Below are 17,308 nucleotides of genomic sequence, written 5' to 3' on the forward strand. Positions count from 1 at the left end.
GCGTAGGGTATGGTGTAGGGCTGGTAGTGGGTTTCCGTTCCGGGCTAGGGTTAGGGTTAGGGAACGGCAAGGCTTAGGGCACAGGTGAGGGTGTGGAAACGTGGGAGGGTCAGGCTACGTGCTGACGCACGGGTCAGTGCCAGCGTACGGGCCAGGAGTAGGCTACGGATTGGGGGTAAGTTGTAGGGCTGGTGGTGGGTTTCCGTTCTGGGCTAGGGTTAGGGTTAGGGAACGGCAAGGCTTAGGGCACAGGTGAGGGTGTGGAAACGTGGGAGGGTCAGGCTACGTGCTGACGCATGGGTCAGTGCCAGCGTACGGGCCATGAGTAGGCTACGGCTTGGGAGTAAGGTGTAGGGCTGGTGGTGGGTTTCCGTTCCGGGCTAGGGTTAGGGTTAGGGAACGGCAAGGCTTAGGGCACAGGTGAGGGTACGGAAACGTGGGAGGGTCAGGCTACGTGCTGACGCACGGGTCAGTGCCAGCGTACGGGCCAGGAGTAGGCTACGGCTTGGGGGTAAGGTGTAGGGCTGGTGGTGGGTTTCCGTTCCGGGCTAGGGTTAGGGTTAGGGAACGGAAAGGCTTAGGGCACAGGTGAGGGTACGGAAACGTGGGAGGGTCAGGCTACATGCTGACGCACGGGTCAGTGCCAGCGTACGGGCCAGGAGTAGGCTACGGCGTAGGGTAAGGTGTAGGGCTGGTGGTGGGTTTCCGTTCCATGCTAGGGTTAGGGTTAGGGAACGGCAAGGCTTAGAGCACAGGTGAGGGTACGGAGACGTGGGAGGGTCAGGCTACGTGCTGACGCACGGGTCAGTGCCCGCGTACGAGCCAGGAGTAGGCTACGGCTTGGGGGTAAGGTTTAGGGCTGGTGGTGGGATTCCGTTCCGCGCTAGGGTTAGGGTTAGGGAACGGCGAGGCTTAGGGCACAGGTGAGGGTACGGAAACGTGGGAGGGTCAGGCTACGTGCTGACGCACGGGTCAGTGCCAGCGTACGGGCCAGGAGTAGGCTACGGCGTAGGGTAAGGTTTAGGGCTGGTGGTGGGTTTCCGTTCCGGGCTAGGGTTAGGGTTAGGGAACGGCAAGGCTTAGGGCACAGGTGAGGGTACGGAAACGTGGGAGGGCCAGGCTACGTGCTGACGCACGGGTCAGTGCCAGCGTACGGGCCATGAGTAGGCTACGGCTTGGGAGTAAGGTGTAGGGCTGGTGGTGGGTTTCCGTTCCGGGCTAGGTTTAGGGTTAGGGAACGGCAAGGCTTAGGGCACAGGTGAGGGTACGGAAACGTGGGAGGGTCAGGCTACGTGCTGAACCACGGTTCAGTGCCAGCGTACCGGCCAGGTGTAGGCTACGGCGTAGGGTAAGGTGTAGGGCTGGTGGTGAGTTTACGTTCCGGGCTAGGGTTAGGGTTAGGGAACGGCAAGGCTTAGGGCACAGGTGAGGGTGTGTAAACGTGGGAGGGTCAGGCTACGTGCTGACGCACGGGTCAGTGCCAGCGTACGGGCCATGAGTATGCTACGGCTTGGGAGTAAGGTGTAGGGCTCGTGGTGGGTTTCCGTTCCGGGCTAGGGTTAGGGTTAGGGAACGGCAAGGCTTAGGGCACAGGTGAGGGTACGGAAACGTGGGAGGGTCAGGCTACGTGCTGACGCACGGGTCAGTGCCAGCGTACGGGCCAGGAGTAGGCTACGGCTTGGGGGTAAGTTGTAGGGCTCGTGGTCTGTTTCCGTTCCGGGCTAGGGTTAGGGTTAGGGAATGGCAAGGATTAGGGCACAGGTGAGGGTACGAAAACATGGGAGGGTCAGGCTACGTGCTGACGCACGGGTCAGTGCCAGCGTACGGGCCAGGAGTAGGCTACGGCGTAGGGTAAGGTGTAGGGCTGGTGGTGGGTTTCCGTTCCGGGCTAGGTTTAGGGTTAGGGAACGGCAAGGCTTAGGGCACAGGTGAGGGTACGGAAACGTGGGAGGGTCAGGCTACGTGCTGACGAACGTGTCAGTGCCAGCGTACGGACCAGGAGTAGGCTACGGCTTGGGGGTAAGGTGTAGGGCTGGTGGTGGGTTTCCGTTCCGGGCTAGGGTTAGGGTTAGGGAACGGCAAGGCTTAGGGCACAGGTGAGGGTACGGAAACGTGGGAGGGTCAGGCTACGTGCTGACGCATGGGTCAGTGCCAGCGTACGGGCCAGGAGTAGGCTACGGCGTAGGGTAAGGTGTAGGGCTGGTGGTGGGTTTCCGTTCCGGGCTAGGGTTAGGGTTAGGGAACTGCAAGCCTTAGAGCACAGGTGAGGGTACGGAAACGTGGGAGTGTCAGGCTACGTGCTGACGCACGGGTCAGTGCCAGTGTACGGGCCAGGAGTAGGCTACGGCTTGGGGGTAAGGTGTAGGGCTGGTGGTGGGTTTCCGTTCCGCGCTAGGGTTAGGGTTAGGGAACGGCAAGGCTTAGGGCACAGGTGAGGGTACGGAAACGTGGGAAGGTCAGGCTACGTGCTGACGCACGGGTCAGTGCCAGCGTACGGGCCAGGAGTAGGCTAAGGCGTAGGGTATGGTGTAGGGCTGGTAGTGGGTTTCCGTTCCGGGCTAGGGTTAGGGTTAGGGAACGGCAAGGCTTAGGGCACAGGTGAGGGTGTGGAAACGTGGGAGGGTCAGGCTACGTGCTGACGCACGGGTCAGTGCCAGCGTACGGGCCAGGAGTAGGCTACGGATTGGGGGTAAGTTGTAGGGCTGGTGGTGGGTTTCCGTTCTGGGCTAGGGTTAGGGTTAGGGAACGGCAAGGCTTAGGGCACAGGTGAGGGTGTGGAAACGTGGGAGGGTCAGGCTACGTGCTGACGCATGAGTCAGTGCCAGCGTACGGGCCATGAGTAGGCTACGGCTTGGGAGTAAGGTGTAGGGCTGGTGGTGGGTTTCCGTTCCGGGCTAGGGTTAGGGTTAGGGAACGGCAAGGCTTAGGGCACAGGTGAGGGTACGGAAACGTGGGAGGGTCAGGCTACGTGCTGACGCACGGGTCAGTGCCAGCGTACGGGCCAGGAGTAGGCTACGGCGTAGGGTAAGGTGTAGGGCTGGTGGTCGGTTTCCGTTCTGGGCTAGGGTAAGGGTTAGGGAACGGCAAGGCTTAGGGCACAGGTGAGGGTGTGGAAACGTGGGAGGGTCAGGCTACGTGCTGACGCACGGGTCAGTGCCAGCGTACGGGCCAGGAGTAGGCTACGGATTGGGGGTAAGTTGTAGGGCTGGTGGTGGGTTTCCGTTCCGGGCTAGGGTTAGGGTTAGGGAACGGCAAGGCTTAGGGCACAGGTGATGGTGTGGAAACTTGGGAGGGTCAGGCTACGTGTTGACGCACGGGTCAGTGCCAGCGTACGGGCCATGAGTAGGCTACGGCTTGGGAGTAAGTTGTAGGGCTGGTGGTGGGTTTCCGTTCCGGGCTAGGGTTAGGGTTAGGGAACGGCAAGGCTTAGGGCACAGGTGAGGGTACGGAAACGTGGGAGGGTCAGGCTACGTGCTGACGCACGGGTCAGTGCCAGCGTACGGGCCAGGAGTAGGCTACGGCTTGGGGGTAAGTTGTAGGGCTGGTTGTGGGTTTCCGTTCCGGGCTTGGGTTAGGGTTAGGGAACGGCAAGGCTTAGGGCACAGGTGAGGGTATGGAAACGTGGGAGGGTCAGGCTACGTGCTGACGCACGGGTCAGTGCCAGCGTACGGGCCAGGAGTAGGCTACGGCTTGGGGGTAAGGTGTAGGGGTGGTGGTGGGTTTCCATCCCGGGCTAGGTTTAGGGTTAGGGAACGGCAAGGCTTAGGGCACAGGTGAGTGTACAGAAACGTGGGAGGGTCAGGCTACGTGCTGACGCACGGGTCAGTGCCAGCGTACGGGACAGGAGTAGGATATGGCATAGGGTAATGTGTAGGGCTGGTGGTGGGTTTCCGTACCGGGCTAGGGTTAGGGTTAGGGAACGGCAAGGCTTAGGGCACAGGTGAGGGTACGGAAACGTGGGAGGGTCAGGCTACGTGGTGACGCACGGGTTAGTGCCAGCGTATGGGCCATGAGTAGGCCACGGCTTGGGGGTAAGGTGTAGGGCTGGTGGTGTGTTTCCGTTACGCGCTAGGGTTAGGGTTAGGGAACGGCAAGGCTTAGGGCACAGGTGAGGGTACGGAAACGTGGGAGGGTCAGGCTATGTGCTGACGCACGGGTCAGTGCCAGCGTACGGGCCAGGAGTAGGCTAAGGCGTAGGGTATGGTGTAGGGCTGGTAGTGGGTTTCCGTTCCGGGCTAGGGTTAGGGTTAGGGAACGGCAAGGCTTAGGGCACAGGTGAGGGTGTGGAAACGTGGGAGGGTCAGGCTACGTGCTGACGCACGGGTCAGTGCCAGCGTAAGGGCCAGGAGTAGGCTACGGATTGGGGGTAAGTTGTAGGGCTGGTGGTGGGTTTCCGTTCTGGGCTAGGGTTAGGGTTAGGGAACGGCAAGGCTTAGGGCACAGGTGAGGGTGTGGAAACGTGGGAGGGTCAGGCTACGTGCTGACGCATGGGTCAGTGCCAGCGTACGGGCCATGAGTAGGCTACGGCTTGGGAGTAAGGTGTAGGGCTGGTGGTGGGTTTCCGTTCCGGGCTAGGGTTAGGGTTAGGGAACGGCAAGGCTTAGGGCACAGGTGAGGGTACGGAAACGTGGGATGGTCAGGCTATGTGCTTACACACGGGTAAGTGCCAGCGTACGGGCCAGGAGTAGGCTACGGCTTGTGGGTAAGGTGTAGGGCTGGTTGTGGGTTTCCGTTCCGGGCTTGGGTTAGGTTTAGGGAACGGCAAGGCTTAGGGCACAGGTGAGGGTATGGAAACGTGGGAGGGTCAGGCTACGTGCTGACGCACGGGTCAGTGCCAGCGTACGGGCCAGGAGTAGGCTACGGCTTGGGGTTAAGGTGTAGGGATGGTGGTGGGTTTCCGTTCCGGGCTAGGGTTAGTGTTAGGGAACCGCAAGGCTTAGGGCACAGGTGAGGGTACGGAAACGTGGGATGGTCAGGCTATGTGCTTACACACGGGTCAGTGCCAGCGTACGGGCCAGGAGTAGGCTACGGCTTGGGGGTAAGGTGTAGGGCTGGTTGTGGGTTTCCGTTCCGGGCTTGGGTTAGGGTTAGGGAACGGCAAGGCTTAGGGCACAGGTGAGGGTACAGAAACGTGGGAGGGTCAGGCTACGTGCTGACGCACGGGTCAGTGCCAGCGTACGGGACAGGAGTAGGATACGGCATAGGGTAAGGTGTAGGGCTGGTGGTGGGTTTCCGTTCCGGGCTAGGGTTAGGGTTAGGGAACGGCAAGGCTTAGGGCACAGGTGAGGGTATGGAAACGTGGGAGGGTCAGGCTATGTGGTGACGCACGGTTTAGTGCCAGCGTATGGGCCATGAGTAGGCTACGGCTTGGGGGTAAGGTGTAGGGCTGGTGGTGGGTTTCCGTTACGCGCTAGGGTTAGGGTTAGGGAACGGCAAGGCTTAGGGCACAGGTGAGGGTACGGAAACGTGGGAGGGTCAGGCTACGTGCTGACGCACGGGTCAGTGCCAGCGTACGGGCCAGGAGTAGGCTAAGGCGTAGGGTATGGTGTAGGGCTGGTAGTGGGTTTCCGTTCCGGGCTAGGGTTAGGGTTAGGGAACGGCAAGGCTTAGGGCACAGGTGAGGGTGTGGAAACGTGGGAGGGTCAGGCTACGTGCTGACGCACGGGTCAGTGCCAGCGTACGGGCCAGGAGTAGGCTACGGATTGGGGGTAAGTTGTAGGGCTGGTGGTGGGTTTCCGTTCTGGGCTAGGGTTAGGGTTAGGGAACGGCAAGGCTTAGGGCACAGGTGAGGGTGTGGAAACGTGGGAGGGTCAGGCTACGTGCTGACGCATGGGTCAGTGCCATCGTACGGGCCATGAGTAGGCTACGGCTTGGGAGTAAGGTGTAGGGCTGGTTGTGGGTTTCCGTTCCGGGCTTGGGTTATGGTTAGGGAACGGCAAGGCTTAGGGCACAGGTGAGGGTATGGAAACGTGGGAGGGTCAGGCTACGTGCTGACGCACGGGTCAGTGCCAGCGTACGGGCCAGGAGTAGGCTACGGCTTGGGGTTAAGGTGTAGGGATGGTGGTGGGTTTCCGTTCCGGGCTAGGGTTAGGGTTAGGGAACGGCAAGGCTTAGGGCACAGGTGAGGGTACGGAAACGTGGGATGGTCAGGCTATGTGCTTACACACGGGTCAGTGCCAGCGTACGGGCCAGGAGTAGGCTACGGCGTAGGGTAAGGTGTAGTGCTGGTGGTGGGGTTCCGTTCCGGGCTAGGGTTAGGGTTAGGGAACGTTAAGGCTTAGGGCACAGGTGAGGGTACAGAAACGTGGGAGGGTCAGGCTACGTGCTGACGCACGGGTCAGTGCCAGCGTACGGGACAGGAGTAGGATACGGCATAGGGTAAGGTGTAGGGCTGGTGGTGGGTTTCCGTTCCGGGCTAGGGTTAGGGTTAGGGAACGGCAAGGCTTAGGGCACAGGTGAGGGTACGGAAACGTGGGAGGGTCAGGCTACGTGGTGACGCACGGTTTAGTGCCAGCGTATGGGCCATGAGTAGGCTACGGCTTGGGGGTAAGGTGTAGGGCTGGTGGTGGGTTTCCGTTACGCGCTAGGGTTAGGGTTAGGGAACGGCAAGGCTTAGGGCACAGGTGAGGGTACGGAAACGTGGGAGGGTCAGGCTACGTGCTGACGCACGGGTCAGTGCCAGCGTACGGGCCAGGAGTAGGCTAAGGCGTAGGGTATGGTGTAGGGCTGGTAGTGGGTTTCCGTTCCGGGCTAGGGTTAGGGTTAGGGAACGGCAAGGCTTAGGGCACAGGTGAGGGTGTGGAAACGTGGGAGGGTCAGGCTACGTGCTGACGCACGGGTCAGTGCCAGCGTACGGGCCAGGAGTAGGCTACGGATTGCGGGTAAGTTGTAGGGCTGGTGGTGGGTTTCCGTTCTGGGCTAGGGTTAGGGTTAGGGAACGGCAAGGCTTAGGGCACAGGTGAGGGTGTGGAAACGTGGGAGGGTCAGGCTACGTGCTGACGCATGGGTCAGTGCCAGCGTACGGGCCATGAGTAGGCTACGGCTTGGGAGTAAGGTGTAGGGCTGGTGGTGGGTTTCCGTTCCAGGCTAGGGTTAGGGTTAGGGAACGGCAAGGCTTAGGGCACAGGTGAGGGTATGGAAACGTGGGAGGGTCAGGCTATGTGGTGACGCACTGTTTAGTGCCAGCGTATGGGCCATGAGTAGGCTACGGATTGGGGGTAAGTTGTAGGGCTGGTGGTGGGTTTCCGTTCCGGGCTAGGGTTAGGGTTAGGGAACGGCAAGGCTTAGGGCACAGGTGAGGGTGTGGAAACGTGGGAGGGTCAGGCTACGTGCTGACGCACGGGTCAGTGCCAGCGTACGGGCCAGGAGTAGGCTACGGATTGGGGGTAAGTTGTAGGGCTGGTGGTGGGTTTCCGTTCCGGGCTAAGGTTAGGGTTAGGGAACGGCAAGGCTTAGGGCACAGGTGAGGGTGTGGAAACGTGGGAGGGTCAGGCTACGTGCTGACGCATGGGTCAGTGCCAGCGTACGGGCCATGAGTAGGCTACGGCTTGGGAGTAAGGTGTAGGGCTGGTGGTGGGTTTCCGTTCCGGGCTAGGGTTAGTGTTAGGGAACGGCAAGGCTTAGGGCACAGGTGAGGGTACGGAAACGTGGGAGGGTCAGGCTACGTGCTGACGCACGGGTCAGTGCCAGCGTACGGGCCAGGAGTAGGCTACGGCTTGGGGGTAAGGTGTAGGGCTGGTGGTGGGTTTCCGTTCCGGGCTAGGGTTAGGGTTAGGGAACGGCAAGGCTTAGGGCACAGGTGAGGGTACGGAAACGTGGGAGGGTCAGGCTACATGCTGACGCACGGGTCAGTGCCAGCGTACGGGCCAGGAGTAGGCTACGGCGTAGGGTAAGGTGTAGGGCTGGTGGTGGGTTTCCGTTCCATGCTAGGGTTAGGGTTAGGGAACGGCAAGGCTTAGAGCACAGGTGAGGGTACGGAAACTTGGGAGGGTCAGGCTACGTGCTGACGCACGGGTCAGTGCCCGCGTACGAGCCAGGAGTAGGCTACGGCTTGGGGGTAAGGTTTAGGCCTGGTGATGGGATTCCGTTCCGCGCTAGGGTTAGGGTTAGGGAACGGCAAGGCTTAGGGCACAGGTGAGGGTACGGAAACGTGGGAGGGTCAGGCTACGTGCTGACGCACGGGTCAGTGCCAGCGTACGGGCCAGGAGTAGGCTACGGCGTAGGGTAAGGTGTAGGGCTGGTGGTGGGTTTCCGTTCCGGGCTAGGGTTAGGGTTAGGGAACGGCAAGGCTTAGGGCACAGGTGAGGGTACGGAAACGTGGGAGGGCCAGGCTACGTGCTGACGCACGGGTCAGTGCCAGCGTACGGGCCATGAGTAGGCTACGGCGTAGGGTAAGGTGTAGGGCTGGTGGTGGGTTTCCGTTCCGGGCTAGGGTTAGGGTTAGGGAACGGCAAGGCTTAGGGCACAGGTGAGGGTACGGAAACGTGGGAGGGTCAGGCTACGTGCTGAACCACGGGTCAGTGCCAGCGTACCGGCCAGGTGTAGGCTACGGCGTAGGGTAAGGTGTAGGGCTGGTGGTGAGTTTACGTTCCGGGCTAGGGTTAGGGTTAGGGAACGGCAAGGCTTAGGGCACAGGTGAGGGTACGGAAACGTGGGAGGGTCAGGCTACGTGCTGACGCACGGGTCAGTGCCAGCGTACGGGCCAGGAGTAGGCTACGGCGTAGGGTAAGGTGTAGGGCTGGTGGTGGGTTTCCGTTCCGGGCTAGGGTTAGGGTTAGGGAACGGCAAGGCTTAGGGCACAGGTGAGGGTACGGAAACGTGGGAGGGTCAGGCTACGTGCTGACGCACGGGTCAGTGCCAGCGTACGGGCCAGGAGTAGGCTACGGCTTGGGAGTAAGGTGTAGGGCTGGTGGTGGGTTTCCGTTGCGGGCTAGGGTTAGGGTTAGGGAACGGCAAGGCTTAGGGCACAGGTGAGGGTGTGTAAACGTGGGAGGGTCAGGCTACGTGCTGACGCACGGGTCAGTGCCAGCGTACGGGCCATGAGTAGGCTACGGCTTGGGAGTAAGGTGTAGGGCTCGTGGTGGGTTTCCGTTCCGGGCTAGGGTTAGGGTTAGGGAACGGCAAGGCTTAGGGCACAGGTGAGGGTACGGAAACGTGGGAGGGTCAGGCTACGTGCTGACGCACGGGTCAGTGCCAGCGTACGGGCCAGGAGTAGGCTACGGCTTGGGGGTAAGTTGTAGGGCTCGTGGTGTGTTTCCGTTCCGGGCTAGGGTTAGGGTTAGGGAATGGCAAGGATTAGGGCACAGGTGAGGGTACGGAAACATGGGAGGGTCAGGCTACGTGCTGACGCACGGGTCAGTGCCAGCGTACGGGCCAGGAGTAGGCTACGGCGTAGGGTAAGGTGTAGGGCTGGTGGTGGGTTTCCGTTCCGGGCTAGGTTTAGGGTTAGGGAACGGCAAGGCTTAGGGCACAGGTGAGGGTACGGAAACGTGGGAGGGTCAGGCTACGTGCTGACGAACGGGTCAGTGCCAGCGTACGGACCAGGAGTAGGCTACGCCTTGGGGGTAAGGTGTAGGGCTGGTGGTGGGTTTCCGTTCCGGGCTAGGGTTAGGGTTAGGGAACGGCAAGGCTTAGGGCACAGGTGAGGGTACGGAAACGTGGGAGGGTCAGGCTACGTGCTGACGCATGGGTCAGTGCCAGCGTACGGGCCAGGAGTAGGCTACGGCGTAGGGTAAGGTGTAGGGCTGGTGGTGGGTTTCCGTTCCGGGCTAGGGTTAGGGTTAGGGAACTGCAAGCCTTAGAGCACAGGTGAGGGTACGGAAACGTGGGAGTGTCAGGCTACGTGCTGACGCACGGGTCAGTGCCAGTGTACGGGCCAGGAGTAGGCTACGGCTTGGGGGTAAGGTGTAGGGCTGGTGGTGGGTTTCCGTTCCGCGCTAGGGTTAGGGTTAGGGAACGGCAAGGCTTAGGGCACAGGTGAGGGTACGGAAACGTGGGAGGGTCAGGCTACGTGGTGACGCACGGGTTAGTGCCAGCGTATGGGCCATGAGTAGGCCACGGCTTGGGGGTAAGGTGTAGGGCTGGTGGTGGGTTTCCGTTACGCGCTAGGGTTAGGGTTAGGGAACGGCAAGGCTTAGGGCACAGGTGAGGGTACGGAAACGTGGGAAGGTCAGGCTACGTGCTGACGCACGGGTCAGTGCCAGCGTACGGGCCAGGAGTAGGCTAAGGCGTAGGGTATGGTGTAGGGCTGGTAGTGGGTTTCCGTTCCGGGCTAGGGTTAGGGTTAGGGAACGGCAAGGCTTAGGGCACAGGTGAGGGTGTGGAAACGTGGGAGGGTCAGGCTACGTGCTGACGCACGGGTCAGTGCCAGCGTACGGGCCAGGAGTAGGCTACGGATTGGGGGTAAGTTGTAGGGCTGGTGGTGGGTTTCCGTTCTGGGCTAGGGTTAGGGTTAGGGAACGGCAAGGCTTAGGGCACAGGTGAGGGTGTGGAAACGTGGGAGGGTCAGGCTACGTGCTGACGCATGGGTCAGTGCCAGCGTACGGGCCATGAGTAGGCTACGGCTTGGGAGTAAGGTGTAGGGCTGGTTGTGGGTTTCCGTTCCGGGCTTGGGTTATGGTTAGGGAACGGCAAGGCTTAGGGCACAGGTGAGGGTATGGAAACTTGGGAGGGTCAGGCTACGTGCTGACGCACGGGTCAGTGCCAGCGTACGGGCCAGGAGTAGGCTACGGCTTGGGGTTAAGGTGTAGGGATGGTGGTGGGTTTCCGTTCCGGGCTAGGGTTAGGGTTAGGGAACGGCAAGGCTTAGGGCACAGGTGAGGGTACGGAAACGTGGGATGGTCAGGCTATGTGCTTACACACGGGTCAGTGCCAGCGTACGGGCCAGGAGTAGGCTACGGCGTAGGGTAAGGTGTAGTGCTGGTGGTGGGGTTCCGTTCCGGGCTAGGGTTAGGGTTAGGGAACGTTAAGGCTTAGGGCACAGGTGAGGGTACAGAAACGTGGGAGGGTCAGGCTACGTGCTGACGCACGGGTCAGTGCCAGCGTACGGGACAGGAGTAGGATACGGCATAGGGTAAGGTGTAGGGCTGGTGGTGGGTTTCCGTTCCGGGCTAGTGTTAGGGTTAGGGAACGGCAAGGCTTAGGGCACAGGTGAGGGTACGGAAAGTGGGAGGGTCAGGCTACGTGGTGACGCACGGTTTAGTGCCAGCGTATGGGCCATGAGTAGGCTACGGCTTGGGGGTAAGGTGTAGGGCTGGTGGTGGGTTTCCGTTACGCGCTAGGGTTAGGGTTAGGGAACGGCAAGGCTTAGGGCACAGGTGAGGGTACGGAAACGTGGGAGGGTCAGGCTACGTGCTGACGCACGGGTCAGTGCCAGCGTACGGGCCAGGAGTAGGCTAAGGCGTAGGGTATGGTGTAGGGCTGGTAGTGGGTTTCCGTTCCGGGCTAGGGTTAGGGTTAGGGAACGGCAAGGCTTAGGGCACAGGTGAGGGTGTGGAAACGTGGGAGGGTCAGGCTACGTGCTGACGCACGGGTCAGTGCCAGCGTACGGGCCAGGAGTAGGCTACGGATTGGGGGTAAGTTGTAGGTCTGGTGGTGGGTTTCCGTTCTGGGCTAGGGTTAGGGTTAGGGAACGGCAAGGCTTAGGGCACAGGTGAGGGTGTGGAAACGTGGGAGGGTCAGGCTACGTGCTGACGCATGGGTCAGTGCCAGCGTACGGGCCATGAGTAGGCTACGGCTTGGGAGTAAGGTGTAGGGCTGGTGGTGGGTTTCCGTTCCGGGCTAGGGTTAGGGTTAGGGAACGGCAAGGCTTAGGGCACAGGTGAGGGTACGGAAACGTGGGAGGGTCAGGCTACGTGCTGACGCACGGGTCAGTGCCAGCGTACGGGCCAGGAGTAGGCTACGGCTTGGGGGTAAGGTGTAGGGCTGGTGGTGGGTTTCCGTTCCGGGCTAGGGTTAGGGTTAGGGAACGGAAAGGCTTAGGGCACAGGTGAGGGTACGGAAACGTGGGAGGGTCAGGCTACATGCTGACGCACGGGTCAGTGCCAGCGTACGGGCCAGGAGTAGGCTACGGCGTAGGGTAAGGTGTAGGGCTGGTGGTGGGTTTCCGTTCCATGCTAGGGTTAGGGTTAGGGAACGGCAAGGCTTAGAGCACAGGTGAGGGTACGGAGACGTGGGAGGGTCAGGCTACGTGCTGACGCACGGGTCAGTGCCCGCGTACGAGCCAGGAGTAGGCTACGGCTTGGGGGTAAGGTTTAGGGCTGGTGGTGGGATTCCGTTCCGCGCTAGGGTTAGGGTTAGGGAACGGCGAGGCTTAGGGCACAGGTGAGGGTACGGAAACGTGGGAGGGTCAGGCTACGTGCTGACGCACGGGTCAGTGCCAGCGTACGGGCCAGGAGTAGGCTACGGCGTAGGGTAAGGTTTAGGGCTGGTGGTGGGTTTCCGTTCCGGGCTAGGGTTAGGGTTAGGGAACGGCAAGGCTTAGGGCACAGGTGAGGGTACGGAAACGTGGGAGGGCCAGGCTACGTGCTGACGCACGGGTCAGTGCCAGCGTACGGGCCATGAGTAGGCTACGGCTTGGGAGTAAGGTGTAGGGCTGGTGGTGGGTTTCCGTTCCGGGCTAGGGTTAGGGTTAGGGAACGGCAAGGCTTAGGGCACAGGTGAGGGTACGGAAACGTGGGAGGGTCAGGCTACGTGCTGAACCACGGTTCAGTGCCAGCGTACCGGCCAGGTGTAGGCTACGGCGTAGGGTAAGGTGTAGGGCTGGTGGTGAGTTTACGTTCCGGGCTAGGGTTAGGGTTAGGGAACGGCAAGGCTTAGGGCACAGGTGAGGGTGTGTAAACGTGGGAGGGTCAGGCTACGTGCTGACGCACGGGTCAGTGCCAGCGTACGGGCCATGAGTATGCTACGGCTTGGGAGTAAGGTGTAGGGCTCGTGGTGGGTTTCCGTTCCGGGCTAGGGTTAGGGTTAGGGAACGGCAAGGCTTAGGGCACAGGTGAGGGTACGGAAACGTGGGAGGGTCAGGCTACGTGCTGACGCACGGGTCAGTGCCAGCGTACGGGCCAGGAGTAGGCTACGGCTTGGGGGTAAGTTGTAGGGCTCGTGGTCTGTTTCCGTTCCGGGCTAGGGTTAGGGTTAGGGAATGGCAAGGATTAGGGCACAGGTGAGGGTACGGAAACATGGGAGGGTCAGGCTACGTGCTGACGCACGGGTCAGTGCCAGCGTACGGGCCAGGAGTAGGCTACGGCGTAGGGTAAGGTGTAGGGCTGGTGGTGGGTTTCCGTTCCGGGCTAGGTTTAGGGTTAGGGAACGGCAAGGCTTAGGGCACAGGTGAGGGTACGGAAACGTGGGAGGGTCAGGCTACGTGCTGACGAACGGGTCAGTGCCAGCGTACGGACCAGGAGTAGGCTACGGCTTGGGGGTAAGGTGTAGGGCTGGTGGTGGGTTTCCGTTCCGGGCTAGGGTTAGGGTTAGGGAACGGCAAGGCTTAGGGCACAGGTGAGGGTACGGAAACGTGGGAGGGTCAGGCTACGTGCTGACGCATGGGTCAGTGCCAGCGTACGGGCCAGGAGTAGGCTACGGCGTAGGGTAAGGTGTAGGGCTGGTGGTGGGTTTCCGTTCCGGGCTAGGGTTAGGGTTAGGGAACTGCAAGCCTTAGAGCACAGGTGAGGGTACGGAAACGTGGGAGTGTCAGGCTACGTGCTGACGCACGGGTCAGTGCCAGTGTACGGGCCAGGAGTAGGCTACGGCTTGGGGGTAAGGTGTAGGGCTGGTGGTGGGTTTCCGTTCCGCGCTAGGGTTAGGGTTAGGGAACGGCAAGGCTTAGGGCACAGGTGAGGGTACGGAAACGTGGGAGGTTCAGGCTACGTGCTGACGAACGGGTCAGTGCCAGCGTACGGACCAGGAGTAGGCTACGGCTTGGGGGTAAGGTGTAGGGCTGGTGGTGGGTTTCCGTTCCGGGCTAGGGTTAGGGTTAGGGAACGGCAAGGCTTAGGGCACAGGTGAGGGTACGGAAACGTGGGAGGGTCAGGCTACGTGCTGACGCATGGGTCAGTGCCAGCGTACGGGCCAGGAGTAGGCTACGGCGTAGGGTAAGGTGTAGGGCTGGTGGTGGGTTTCCGTTCCGGGCTAGGGTTAGGGTTAGGGAACTGCAAGCCTTAGAGCACAGGTGAGGGTACGGAAACGTGGGAGTGTCAGGCTACATGCTGACGCACGGGTCAGTGCCAGTGTACGGGCCAGGAGTAGGCTACGGCTTGGTGGTAAGGTGTAGGGCTGGTGGTGGGTTTCCGTTCCGCGCTAGGGTTAGGGTTAGGGAACGGCAAGGCTTAGGGCACAGGTGAGGGTACGGAAACGTGGGAGGGTCAGGCTACGTGGTGACGCACGGGTTAGTGCCAGCGTATGGGCCATGAGTAGGCCACGGCTTGGGGGTAAGGTGTAGGGCTGGTGGTGGGTTTCCGTTACGCGCTAGGGTTAGGGTTAGGGAACGGCAAGGCTTAGGGCACAGGTGAGGGTACGGAAACGTGGGAAGGTCAGGCTACGTGCTGACGCACGGGTCAGTGCCAGCGTACGGGCCAGGAGTAGGCTAAGGCGTAGGGCATGGTGTAGGGCTGGTAGTGGGTTTCCGTTCCGGGCTAGGGTTAGGGTTAGGGAACGGCAAGGCTTAGGGCACAGGTGAGGGTGTGGAAACGTGGGAGGGTCAGGCTACGTGCTGACGCACGGGTCAGTGCCAGCGTACGGGCCAGGAGTAGGCTACGGATTGGGGGTAAGTTGTAGGGCTGGTGGTGGGTTTCCGTTCTGGGCTAGGGTTAGGGTTAGGGAACGGCAAGGCTTAGGGCACAGGTGAGGGTGTGGAAACGTGGGAGGGTCAGGCTACGTGCTGACGCATGGGTCAGTGCCAGCGTACGGGCCATGAGTAGGCTACGGCTTGGGAGTAAGGTGTAGGGCTGGTTGTGGGTTTCCGTTCCGGGCTTGGGTTATGGTTAGGGAACGGCAAGGCTTAGGGCACAGGTGAGGGTATGGAAACGTGGGAGAGTCAGGCTACGTGCTGACGCACGGGTCAGTGCCAGCGTACGGGCCAGGAGTAGGCTACGGCTTGGGGTTAAGGTGTAGGGATGGTGGTGGGTTTCCGTTCCGGGCTAGGGTTAGGGTTAGGGAACGGCAAGGCTTAGGGCACAGGTGAGGGTACGGAAACGTGGGATGGTCAGGCTATGTGCTTACACACGGGTCAGTGCCAGCGTACGGGCCAGGAGTAGGCTACGGCGTAGGGTAAGGTGTAGTGCTGGTGGTGGGGTTCCGTTCCGGGCTAGGGTTAGGGTTAGGGAACGTTAAGGCTTAGGGCACAGGTGAGGGTACAGAAACGTGGGAGGGTCAGGCTACGTGCTGACGCACGGGTCAGTGCCAGCGTACGGGACAGGAGTAGGATACGGCATAGGGTAAGGTGTAGGGCTGGTGGTGGGTTTCCGTTCCGGGCTAGGGTTAGGGTTAGGGAACGGCAAGGCTTAGGGCACAGGTGAGGGTACGGAAACGTGGGAGGGTCAGGCTACGTGGTGACGCACGGTTTAGTGCCAGCGTATGGGCCATGAGTAGGCTACGGCTTGGGGGTAAGGTGTAGGGCTGGTGGTGGGTTTCCGTTACGCGCTAGGGTTAGGGTTAGGGAACGGCAAGGCTTAGGGCACAGGTGAGGGTACGGAAACGTGGGAGGGTCAGGCTACGTGCTGACGCACGGGTCAGTGCCAGCGTACGGGCCAGGAGTAGGCTAAGGCGTAGGGTATGGTGTAGGGCTGGTAGTGGGTTTCCGTTCCGGGCTAGGGTTAGGGTTAGGGAACGGCAAGGCTTAGGGCACAGGTGAGGGTGTGGAAACGTGGGAGGGTCAGGCTACGTGCTGACGCACGGGTCAGTGCCAGCGTACGGGCCAGGAGTAGGCTACGGATTGGGGGTAAGTTGTAGGGCTGGTGGTGGGTTTCCGTTCTGGGCTAGGGTTAGGGTTAGGGAACGGCAAGGCTTAGGGCACAGGTGAGGGTGTGGAAACGTGGGAGGGTCAGGCTACGTGCTGACGCATGGGTCAGTGCCAGCGTACGGGCCATGAGTAGGCTACGGCTTGGGAGTAAGGTGTAGGGCTGGTGGTGGGTTTCCGTTCCGGGCTAGGGTTAGGGTTAGGGAACGGCAAGGCTTAGGGCACAGGTGAGGGTACGGAAACGTGGGAGGGTCAGGCTACGTGCTGACGCACGGGTCAGTGCCAGCGTACGGGCCAGGAGTAGGCTACGGCTTGGGGGTAAGGTGTAGGGCTGGTGGTGGGTTTCCGTTCCGGGCTAGGGTTAGGGTTAGGGAACGGCAAGGCTTAGGGCACAGGTGAGGGTACGGAAACGTGGGAGGATCAGGCTACATGCTGACGCACGGGTCAGTGCCAGCGTACGGGCCAGGAGTAGGCTACGGCGTAGGGTAAGGTGTAGGGCTGGTGGTGGGTTTCCGTTCCATGCTAGGGTTAGGGTTAGGGAACGGCAAGGCTTAGAGCACAGGTGAGGGTATGGAGACGTGGGAGGGTCAGGCTACGTGCTGACGCACGGGTCAGTGCCCGCGTACGAGCCAGGAGTAGGCTACGGCTTGGGTGTAAGTTTTAGGGCTGGTGGTGGGATTCCGTTCCGCGCTAGGGTTAGGGTTAGGGAACGGCAAGGCTTAGGGCACAGGTGAGGGTACGGAAACGTGGGAGGGTCAGGCTACGTGCTGACGCACGGGTCAGTGCCAGCGTACGGGCCAGGAGTAGGCTACGGCGTAGGGTAAGGTTTAGGCCTGGTGGTGGGTTTCCGTTCCGGGCTAGGGTTAGGGTTAGGGAACGGCAAGGCTTAGGGCACAGGTGAGGGTACGGAAACGTGGGAGGGCCAGGCTACGTGCTGACGCACGGGTCAGTGCCAGCGTACGGGCCATGAGTAGGCTACGGCTTGGGAGTAAGGTGTAGGGCTGGTGGTGGGTTTCCGTTCCGGGCTAGGGTTAGGGTTAGGGAACGGCAAGGCTTAGGGCACAGGTGAGGGTACGGAAACGTGGGAGGGTCAGGCTACGTGCTGAACCACGGGTCAGTGCCAGCGTACCGGCCAGGTGTAGGCTACGGCGTAGGGTAAGGTGTAGGGCTGGTGGTGAGTTTACGTTCCGGGCTAGGGTTAGGGTTAGGGAACGGCAAGGCTTAGGGCACAGGTGAGGGTGTGTAAACGTGGGAGGGTCAGGCTACGTGCTGACGCACGGGTCAGTGCCAGCGTACGGGCCATGAGTAGGCTACGGCTTGGGAGTAAGGTGTAGGGCTCGTGGTGGGTTTCCGTTCCGG

The sequence above is a fragment of the Mesoplodon mirus genome, assembly GCF_964341445.2.
Source record: "Mesoplodon mirus genome assembly, chromosome: 13".
NCBI classification, from domain to species: Eukaryota; Metazoa; Chordata; class Mammalia; order Artiodactyla; family Ziphiidae; genus Mesoplodon; species Mesoplodon mirus.